Genomic DNA, 11,716 nt, shown 5'->3' on the forward strand with positions numbered 1-11,716 from the left:
AAAGCCATTGAACATCTTTTCTTGGTAATAACTACTGGACATCTTTTTTTGTGTGGCTGTTATGAAACAATGTAGAAGGAATAGAGGAAATAAAGCAAAAGACGAGGAAATGGAGTGTTAGTTGGTAAATTCTAAATAATATATATGATATTTTCGTAAATATGTGAAATAACATATATTAATTATCTTAGGATAGGTTTAAAAATATAATTATCTTCTATAATTACTCGTAAAATGTAATTATGAAATAATAATTATAATTTCATTCAATTTAATTTTTCTTTTCTTTTCTTTTCTTTAAGATAAATTTAATTGAATTTTATTAACTCTCTCTCTCTCTCTCTCTCTCTCTCTCTCTCTCTCTCTCTCTCTCTCTTCTCTCTTCCTACTTTTCTCAGTTGCTTTATTATCTTTCCAAAAGAGTAATGAATTGTTGACCATTGATGGCTTCGAGGTTTAGAGGAATCTTTCTATTCTTTTGCTAAGTTAATGAATTATTTGAATTTGCAGACAAAACTGAAACAACGTGACAATGTTAGCCCATGTGGGTGAGAATAGACAACTCTTTTCTGTCTAAGAGATCGAGTATCTTGTAATAATTATGTTGGGCATTCATTGAAGCTTTGTTTAATAGGGTAAGAAAAAGAATGATGGAAAAATAAAGATGGAAAATTTGGATAATAGAAAATATTTTTATTGATGCATTTGATAGATAATTTAGAAAAAAATAATAATAAAATATAAAAATTTCATTAATAGTATAATATGACTAAAAATAAAATAAATAAAATAAATAAAATAAATAAAATAATTTCTTTAAAATGATGATTCTTCTACACTCGACAAGCGAAAATGAACATTGCTAATGATATGAGCATGGATAAATTAATTTATAAAACGTTAAAATTCTAAATCATTGAACATACAATTATAAATTAGTTGAAAATTTAATGGTAAATTATTTAAAATAAAAGGTAACACATACATGTGACCACCTAATTATTGCCTTTTTTTATTTTGACTATCATTTTTGAAATTTTATCGATCAAATCACTCAAATATTATTTAAATGCATTCAATAAAACCACTTCCCGTTAATATTTAATGAAAAAATGATGACAGTTAAAATATTTGGTATAGTATATATTTAATCACTATTTCTTATATATTCTATTAATTTGGTCCTAATTTTAATAAATTAAAATAAATTTAACCCTTAAATATGTCAAAGTAGTTAATTAGAGAGAAATCCAATTTAATTTCAGTAAGTACAATTCTTTTCTCTTTATCGGCTTTTATTATTTCTAATAATAAAGTGAAATAAACATGAATTTTTTTTGTGATGAGACGTGCCAACATTTCGCATTTCTCCATGTTCTTCCTTTTATTAAAGCTTAAAACACTATATTTTATATTGATTTCTCTATGTTCTTCCTTTTATTAAAGCTTAAAACACTATATTTTACATTGATACATGCAAGACAATTAATGTGACAAATATATGTGTTTAAATTAGATATTTTGATGATTTTAGGAATTTAAATTAGATGTTTTATTTTATTTTGTTATTACTTTTAGATCATATGTTTACAAATATTTATTTATTTATTACTCAGCTATCCAATTATTATAACTTTACTTTTACCTTATTGGTAACATTATAAGTAAAATTTAATTATTCTGGATTAATTTTTAAGAGTTTAAATTTTGATTTTACTTAATAAAGATGTATATTTGAAATCAAAACGTTTGATATTTAATTTTTTTTTTTAATTTCTCAAAAATGAAATCAATTTTTTTTGTAAGTTTCTTTTCCTACAAATTGAAAGAATAAGATGAATAAAGACTAATTTGACACTACTTGATTTGAGGGTTAAGTTTATTTTAATTTATTAAAATTAGAATCAAATTGATAGAATATATAAGTAACATGGACTAAATGTATAATAATATCAAATATTTTAACTGATACAACAACTTCTTCGTTAAATATTAACGGCAAGCGGCTTAATTGAATGCATTTAAATAGTTGAGTGATTGATTGACAAAATTTCAAAAATGTTGGATAAAATTAAAAGAGACAATAGTTAGGTGGTCACCGGTATAGTTCACCCTTTATTTTAAATAATTTACCTTTAATTTTTAACTAATTTATAATTATACATTGAGCCTTAAGAATTTTAATTTTTTATAAATTAAATTAATAGTTCTCATAATTAATGATGTTTATCGATACTCGTCCAGCCTAGTAGAAATTTCCTTTTAAAATATATAATTTTAAATTATTTATATCTCTCTTACATTTTCTTTCTCTATTACATTTCAGGTTGGAATGATTTTATGAATTAAATATCATTTCTAATTTTTTTTTTCTCTTTCTCCTACTACTGAACACACTAGACATTTATTTTCATTACATCAAAGATGTCGTCACCAAAATGCTCATTCATCCCATACCCCTTAGCAACTGGCTTTCTTGCTTTGGATGGTTTCCAACTGTTCTTGTATTAGGTGTTGGTTGGTGCTGGGATCTGTTCTTGTATTGTGACTTTCGTTCAGTAAACCAGCTCATGTTTTATGTACTTTATCTGCACGCATGTGCTTCTTTTCATATATTAGAGTATTCTCTCCTTATTTTCTCTTTACGACGTACGGCCTGCTGCTGTTGAGAAACACGAGGGCACATTTCACCATTAATCTGTTGAGAAAAAAATTTATTTTTAATATTCAATCTTTTGTTTAATTATAATTAGAAAAGTTATTTAGATTGAACTCCCAACCATAAAAAAATCTTTCTAAAAAAATGACGACGACCTTATGATAGCCACCAAAACCGAAGTGTAATTAAAAGATTAAAATATTTTTTGAATAAGATTTTTTCTGTATTTAGTAAATATCGGAGAGCAATTAAGATTTTATGACGATCGTCTCCATTTATTATTAACATTTCCTTATAATTAACATCAAACTATTCTTCACTGTTTGCAACATTAATTTCTTGTTTCTATGCAATTCTCTCTTCTAATTTATCTTCGAAAAAGTAATACTAAGCAAGCCCTATTATTTTATTTTAGATGTACGAAATCTAGAGACAACGTCTACTTTCAAAATTACACTAATTTTGATGAAATTGATTCTAAGACAATGACTATTAGAACATAGTAATTGTATCATTTTTATTTTACTTATTTATTATTTGTATTAGTCAATGCTAATATCTTCAATTTGCAGTAGCGTTAATAGATAACTTTTTCAGGGCGACACTGCTTCTGATTCTTTCTTCATAATTGATCTTACGTTTACTTTATTTCCGTAAGTGATCACCGCAACTCAAATTATAAAATCTAACCACTCAACTCGCTTGTAAATACCCTGTAATAACCATATTATCTCATCTTAATAAATTTAAATAAAAATCAATCGAATTAAATTAAATTATTCGATCAACCTTGATTAAATAACTTCAATAAAAATATGTGGGTCACATATAAGCCTCGCCACTAATGCACTAACAAACTGCGATGTTTATTAAAAAAACGCCACTAAAGTATAAGCATTCAGCGATGTTTCCCTAAAAATGCCATTATATATATATATATATATATATATATATATATATATATATATATACCTATTGCGGCGTTTTCTTAAAACTGTCACTAACATACGAGTTTATAGAGGTGTTTGTTATAAAAATGTCACTAAATTAAGAGTTTGTAGCAACGTTTGTTTTTAAAATGTCGTTAATGTTACCATTTTGTGGCGTTTTAACTGTAAACACCGTCGTGATATGTATAAAATTTGTGGAGTTTACTTTCCAAACGCCGCTACATACATGTTTTTCTATAGTGATTTTACACCATTAGTACATTAAATTTTAATCTTTCATTTATTTATACCCTAAATAAATATGAAAGCCTGCCCTTGACTAGATTTGTCATTAGTATCCATGTGTTGCATCTTCCTCCTTGAGATGAAGCCATTGGTCTCATTTTAGTTTTTTCTTATTTTTTATTCATTGATCTTTTGACCTTTGTACTAGTGCGAGTCTAAGAATTCAACTTTAAGCATGAGAAAAATTATTATTATTATTATTATTATTATTGTTTAGTGTGATTGATTACCAAACTGGTCTGCCATAAACTCACAACACATTTTTAGAGACACAAGCATACCATCCCTATGTTGCTCTAACTTCCATTTTTCCTTGAAGTATTTGTATCTAAACACCTTGGTTTAATTAAAGGTATGGATATTAAGATATAGCAACTTATGGAACAAGTAATATATTTAGTTTAATATGTATATATATAATTTATCAATGACTGCCATCACAAAGTTGATGGCATCTATCAATGAAGAATGAAAAAAAGAGATAAATCACTATAATATTTTTAAGAGAAAAACGATTACGATTTTAATTTTAGTTTTATTATAATTATAATTATATTTAACTGGAGTTTGCTGATGTGTGATAATTAACACCATACGGAACTTAATTTAGTAAATGTATCATGTATGTATGTGTATGATGGATGGATTTTGTTGAGTTTGTGTTCTTGTTATACAGATAATGTATATCGCAATTTTAGAACAAAAATAGATAAAAAATGTTGTGGTTATCACTTTTGTATAAGAAATCGAAAAAATGAACAGAAGTTAAGCTGGTGAAAATTAAATCGTACTATATTTTAGTCCATTAAAATTAATATAATTAAGTGTTTAATATCCTTTTTATGTGTAAGAAACATTCATATATATTGGTTTGTGTCGGAACGATCCTTAAGCTTTTTTAGGCTAGAATGCGATCAAACCAACTTAGTTTTTAAAAGATCGGGGTTTAAGAAAAAACCATTGACCTATAGATTAGGTAGGTCGATACCTAAAAATAATTTTAAAATATTTTTTTAAGAAAATTAAATTAAAGATAAACTAGCTTGTTTAACTAGAAATTCATTTTGAAAAAAGGTTCGAGAGTCGATTACGCGTGGGGAGGATGAACAACTTCACAATGCCCAAAATCAATATCTACTCGATTATACGTCATCTTTATATTTGAAAATTGTAGATTTAAAGTGATATATAAATTATGATCCATTTTTAGAAAAGTTTAAAAAGAAATTCTTTTTATAACGAACTCCTCGGAAACACACTTCCCTGTAGTTGGGAGACTTTTCCATAGATCCCCGTATAAAAGAATGCCCTTTTGAATGAACAATCCTCGGAAAAGCGCTTCCCTAATAGTCGGAGACTTTTCCATAGATTCCCCGTACAAAAAGACATTACCTCCTTTATTGAATGTACTAAATATTCATATGCAAAAAGATATACGAATATAAGTACGAGAACCAAAATGCATTGAAACAAGTTACATGCCTTAGAAATGAAATAAAACTAAAAAACATGAAGGGCTAAAAATAAGGCATAATAAAATACAAAGCTCAAACTAAAAAGAGCAAATAGAAAAATAAATGCTGAAATTTAAAAAGAACATAAATATAAATGCTAGAAATTTAAAGGACAATAATTGAAGTACATAAAATTAAATGATAGATATGCAAATAAAATAAAAGTAAAGTGCATAAATGTAAAGGACAAAAACTAAAGAATGGAAATAAAAATAAAAAAGGAAAAAAATGTAAATAACAGGAAAAATAAAGTTCATAAATGTAAATAATGCTAATAGAACAAAAATTAAAGGTTGGAAGTTAAAAGTTAGCAGTTATTTTATAATTTTATCCGGACCATAAATAATGTGGATCTTAGCCCATAACAGCTTACCAAAAGGTCGTAGAATGATTTGAATGCAAAAAAAAATAGTAAGTTAGGGGTTAGTTAGTTAGAAGTTAGTAAATTAGAAGTTAGTTAATAATGAAATTAAAACAAAACTGAAATGTAACAAAACACAAAAATAGAAACCAATTCAAAATAAATAAAAACAACATAAATAAGTGACTAAATCGCAAATAAAGTAAAGAATGAGTCAAATTGCAATAAATTGAAAAGCGAAGGACTAAGGACCAAACAAGAAAATGCACTAAACTACTGGGGATCAAAGTTTTTCCATTTCATTCCCCAAACCTTAAAAACTCTCTTCTCCTCTCAACTCTCTTAGATAGAAACCCCAAAACTATAGAAGTGTATACCCCACAAATCGGCAGAGTCAAGCAAGAAAAAGGGCAAGGATAAAGTTGCCGAGTAGTCAGACATCATTACAACTAGTGAGGTATATCAGGTGAGTGCATTTGTTGTTCTTCTATGAAATGAGGGAGACTTTCGAGTCACTTCGAATGTTTAGATAAGCATGTTTTACAGTACTTTGATATGTTTTCATAATGTTTATGGGAATGATATTATGAATAAGTTTTAGAATATGAAATGCTCTAAAATGAATAGATGAATGTTGATGTTGTTCATTGATTATCGATATTGAATAAATAAATGTTTTAAATATGTGGATTTGACTTAAAAGCCCATTGTATGTGCATTGATAGTCATAGGTTCATTTCAAAATACTTCGTGTATGATGGTATCGATCGATTTTGTTCAATGCATAACAGTGCATTTTCGTATCAATATTGTCTACTTTTGGCACTATATGTGCAATCATTATATTTATAATGAGTTTGTGAATTACCATTTTGATATACAATTATGTATATAAATTATCGATCGATTTTGTTTAATGCATAACGGTGCATTTTCAGCACTAAATGTGCAACTCATGGTATTCATAATGTGTTTATGAATGTCCATTTCGACCATGTGTGTAATCCATGGAATTCATAATAAGTTTGTGAATTTCCATTTCGACACTTCGGTGCAATGCATGTACCTTGTATTCTCATTTGACATACATTGGGCAAAAAAGGATAATTGGAAAATAATAATTATAGATAGGTATGTTGGGCATACTAAAACGGTTTCGATGACTATGTGAAGGAAACTTGGGTTACTAGAATAATTTTTATTCTTATGAATTATACGATTTAGTTTGTATTTTGATAGTCCTGATGTACTTGTGCATGAATTTTACTTCAGTTTACTTTTATGCCTCACTAAGTAAATACTTAGTGTATGTTGATTTCACGCGTAGGTTATAGCAAAGACTAGTCGAGTATAGAGTGCAGCAGAGATCATCAATCCCAGGTTGACTCATCAGTAACAGTAGGACAATTATGTCTACTTTTGATAAATTAGATGACATGTATTGAACTTATAAAAATGCTCTAGAAATATAATTGTCTTACGGTTATTGTAATATGTTATAACCTTAAGATTATTTTATCTACTGAAAGTTAACAAGTTTTTGTTTTTTATATACTAAATATTTTATTAATAGAACAAAATTTTATGGGTTTACAAATAAAGAAATGTTTTTAAAAGTCATGTGACACCTGTGGCTTGTGTACGGAAATGTATACGGGAAATGGGTGTTACAAGAAGACCCAACGTCGACCATTAATTAACGTCACCCCTACCTCCAGTTGCCACCCATGACGGTATGGTGACCTAAATCGAGCCCCAAACTCACCTATGACCTTTAGTTTACTTCCTAAAACTCAGATTTGGGGTCAAAACCTAAAAAACGAGCCTATAAAGACCATAACCCCCTTTAACATTTTGGATTCTAGCTCCGACGACCCCTTAAATGACACTCACGACCCTATTTCAAAGCCAAAAACATCTTTGCTTCTCAAATTGAAACCTTAAAAAATCATAAGACCCTCTAAATGCTTCGGTAGCCCTTTGATCTCTTAAGCCCCAAGATGGAGATATCCCCAACAGCCATGGAGAACCGAATAAACCTCCCCTTTGGCTCCCCTCTTCTCAGGTAAACGGTTAGTCTCTCCTCTATTTTTGTTTCAAAACCCACATGCACATACACAAGAGAAAAAACAATGAAAATTGAAAAAAAAAATTGATACCTTTGAAATGCTAAAAAAAATCTATTATTTTTTTATTCTTTGCTAACCAACTTATTACATTTTCTCTCTCTCGGTTTATATATCCGAGTTTTTACAAGAATAAAAATAAAAATAAAAACTTGTCATTTCTCTCTTTTTGTTTACATGTGAGGATCCCTCTTATTTTCTGCCAAAATCGTTTTTTTCTCGCCTTTGCCATTGTCGAGGATTTCATTGCATGCACGAGCGAGCCAAAAACGAACCCTATTCACATGTTGGGTGGCTATCGTGGCATCAAGAGAGGTGAAATCAAATTTTGAAATATTTATTTTTAAAAAATAAAAATATTATTAAAAAGAACATGTTTCCCTTCCCCTGTAGGGGTGTTCATTGTTCGGGTAAAACCGAATAAACCGACCGAACCAAATTTTGATCTGTTAATCAGTCAGTTAATTTTGGATTCGACCGATTAATGGTTAATCTTTTTTTTTCAAACTTCGATTTTGGTTAATTCGATTCGGAATTCGATTATTTAACCGAATTAACCAAAATTATTAAATATTTAATATTTTATTGTATATATATATATATATATATTATTTTGCTTTAAAGATGTTTAAACTCGGTTTTAACCGAATAAACTAAAAATATTAAATATTCAATATATATTATTTATAAATTTTGTTTAATTCGGTTAATCGATCAATTGATCGAACTTAATTCGGTTTAGTTAATTTTTTTTTAAAAATTCGTTCGGTTAATGGTTAAAGGGGAAAATTGGTTAATGAAATTTGACTAATTCGATTCGATTGGTTAACCGAACTACTCGTTTGAACACCCCTACTCCCTATTTTCCTCCCCTCCCTCCCTCTCCTTTTGTCATTTAATTTTCATTTGCCAAACGACCGACCGATCAAATGGCTAAGAGGTCGGTTACCACAATTGATTAAACAGTCGATTATCACGATCGATCAAAGAATTTAAGGGATTGGGTATTTAGGATTTTACGGATTAGGGATTTGTGAATTTTAGGTTTTGGGATGATATTAGGAGTTAACCGGTTAGTGGGTGGTCGACGACGTAGAGTTGTCCACTGCCCGTGAATGAGTTGTCAGATGACTAACGGTTGAAGTAATGGGACTAAAATAAAAGAGTTAAGAGTTTAAGTTTTCTTGCTATTTAGAAGAAATGGGGATTTCGCAAATAAAATATTTTTAAGATTTTTTTAAATAAATTTTAAAATTATCATATTGTGACATGTGTCACTTAACGAGATTTTTAATGACAGTTGACATAAAGACACTTAAAGTGGGAATATTTGTAATGGTAATTTGATAAGAGGGTTTTTTTGCAGATTTTTATTGAGATCTTATTTTAGTTTTTTCGTGTTGATTTCTCTTATCTTGAACAAAGAAAGAAAAATAAGAGGGTTTTCTTTCCTTTCTAAATCGTAAACTCTGGCAGAATGTAATTCTTTATTAATGTTGGTAATTTGATTCTTAAATCATGCAGTTCTTTCGACGACTTATATTGAAATGTAGCTTTTTTCTACGATTCCATTGGCTGTGCTATAGATGAAGGGTTACTTCACTTGCATCACCTTCGTCTTCCATACCCTTGTTATGGCTGACAGTTCACACTCCGGTTCGGACTCAGATGGCTGTTGCTGTTTCCAATGGTGCAATGGTGAGTACCACGCCAGAACACGGCGAGATTTTTTTCAGACAGAAACTGGTTGTGTCTTGGGATTAGAATTGGATAGAAATGACAATGCTCACACTGTTAAAGGAGTTACAGATTGTCATAAACGTTCCTACTGATGAGATCTCTTTAACTTTTGGTGATCTTACTTTAGACAATGATCTTAGAGCCATTCGGAATGATTCGCCGCTCCTTCTTACTCGAAACGTGATGCATAGGAGTTCATCGACTCCGTGTCCCTCTGGAAAGAATCTTCAGCAGAGAGATCGGAGTAGTCTGATTGAGATATTAGGGTGCTCAGCACGCTCGGTGGAGCTATTGGGCCTGTGAAGGAAATATTAAGGCAATCAAGAAAGGTGTTGATCCGATCACTGTGATAGTGGGCTTAGTGGTGCTTATTACTTTAGAAACGTTAAGGGTGAGAACATTGCAATAGTGAAGCCGACGGATGAGGAATCTTTTGCACCTAATAACCCGAAAGGCTTCATTGAGAAAACTCTTGGACAACCTGCCCTGAAACATTCAGTGAGAGTTGGAGAAACAGGATTTCGAGAAGTACTGCATACCTTTTAGATTATGATCACTTTCCAATGTGCCTCCAACTTTTCTTGCGAAGGTTACTCACTCAGTCTTTAATGTAAATGATGTCATGAATAAGAAAAAGTTTCAGAACACGAATATGGTCAGAAGATAGCATCGCTGCAGCAGTTCATTCCTCATGACTACGATGCTAGTGACCATGGATCCTCGAGCTTCCTGTTGATGCTATACATATAGGAATATTGGATGTTAGGATCCTTAACACCGACAGGCATGTGGGAACCTTTGGAACTCATTCCTATAGACCATGGCCTTTTCTTGCGCGAGAGCTTGGAGGACCCGTATTTGAGTGGATCCATTGGCCTCAGGCATCGATTCCTTTTCTGAGGAGGAACTTGAGTATATGAAGAATATTGATCCAATTCGTGACTCTAATATGCTGCGGGCAGAGTTGCCTATGATTCGAGAGGCATGCCTCCGCATTTTGGTTCTCTGCTTGATATTCCTTCAGGATGCTGCATTTGGATTGTGTCCTGCTGAAATTGGTGAATGATGAGCAGTTCCATGTCCAACAAGAACCAAGTGAACTCGAGGTCATATGCTTTGAGGCAAAAGACCTCGTAAGGGAGACGAATTGTCATTCTTTGAGGCTGATGAAGGAGATGACGAGTTTCAGTTAGACATGAACTGCGAGACAGCACAGTTTAATTTGGCCCCTAATATGTTTTGGGAAGTCATCTGTTAAAGCACCCCTTCGTTACGAGTTTGGAAGTGTGAATGACCAAAGCTTTCTAGCTCAGATGAGACCGTTGAAGAATCTGAAATTCGGGTTGACGAGGATCCGTTTCGCACTGCTTCAAGGTTGTCTCCCTCGAAAAAAGTAAACTTGTGTGAGAAAGGCTTCCACTACCATGGTGGAAAACAAGAAGGGAATTATACAATGGGTTACTCTTACTCATCTAGGATGAGCAGAAGTGCCAATGAGTAACTTCCCACATAGATAAGCTTTGTGAAGTTTGTTGACTTGAAGGAGGACGCATGGAATCTCTTTATTGAAGTTCAGAGAGCTTCTTTGCCCTGCTTTTGCCAATCGCCGGTCTCGAACAATTGGACAGAGACAAAGGCTTGGGACTTTGTGCCAGTTTTGATTTAGTTGACAACGATACTGTTATTGTAGATTTGCAGGTCTGAAGAAGATTTTGGTGCTGGAAATCTATTCTTTTTTTCTCTTTTTGCATCGGTTTTCTTTCTGGGTATTCAGATTAAGCAATCTATGTTGTAAATATAGTAGGGATCGGAGTTTAAGCAATCTGATATTCAGATTAGTCAAGCAAATGAAAGAAAGATCACATCAAGTTTATATTTTTAATCGACAGTTCTGGTTCTCGGAATTTCCTGTCGTGGACTGAAGCTTGTATGATGTGATTCAATACGAACTACAAACTGTCCCTTGTTTCTTACATCTGTAGTTTGTGGTTGCCAGGTCTAACTCGTCGATATAGTTTGGTTTGAAAGTCGAAATCGGGGAGCTTGGATACATCTGTGCATGTCAATTGCTGGTGAGATTG

The 11,716-nt window shown here is 31.1% G+C and overlaps 1 pseudogene; it reads left to right on the plus strand.

Moving 5' to 3' along the window:
* The first annotated feature begins 7,769 nt into the window (after positions 1-7,769).
* On the plus strand, positions 7,770-11,492 carry LOC120122271 (annotated as a pseudogene).
* Positions 11,493-11,716: the final 224 nt, after the last annotated feature.

The sequence above is a fragment of the Hibiscus syriacus genome, unplaced genomic scaffold (genome assembly GCF_006381635.1).
Source record: "Hibiscus syriacus cultivar Baekdansim isolate YM2019G1 unplaced genomic scaffold, ASM638163v2 tig00110384_pilon, whole genome shotgun sequence".
Classification (NCBI taxonomy): domain Eukaryota; kingdom Viridiplantae; phylum Streptophyta; class Magnoliopsida; order Malvales; family Malvaceae; genus Hibiscus; species Hibiscus syriacus.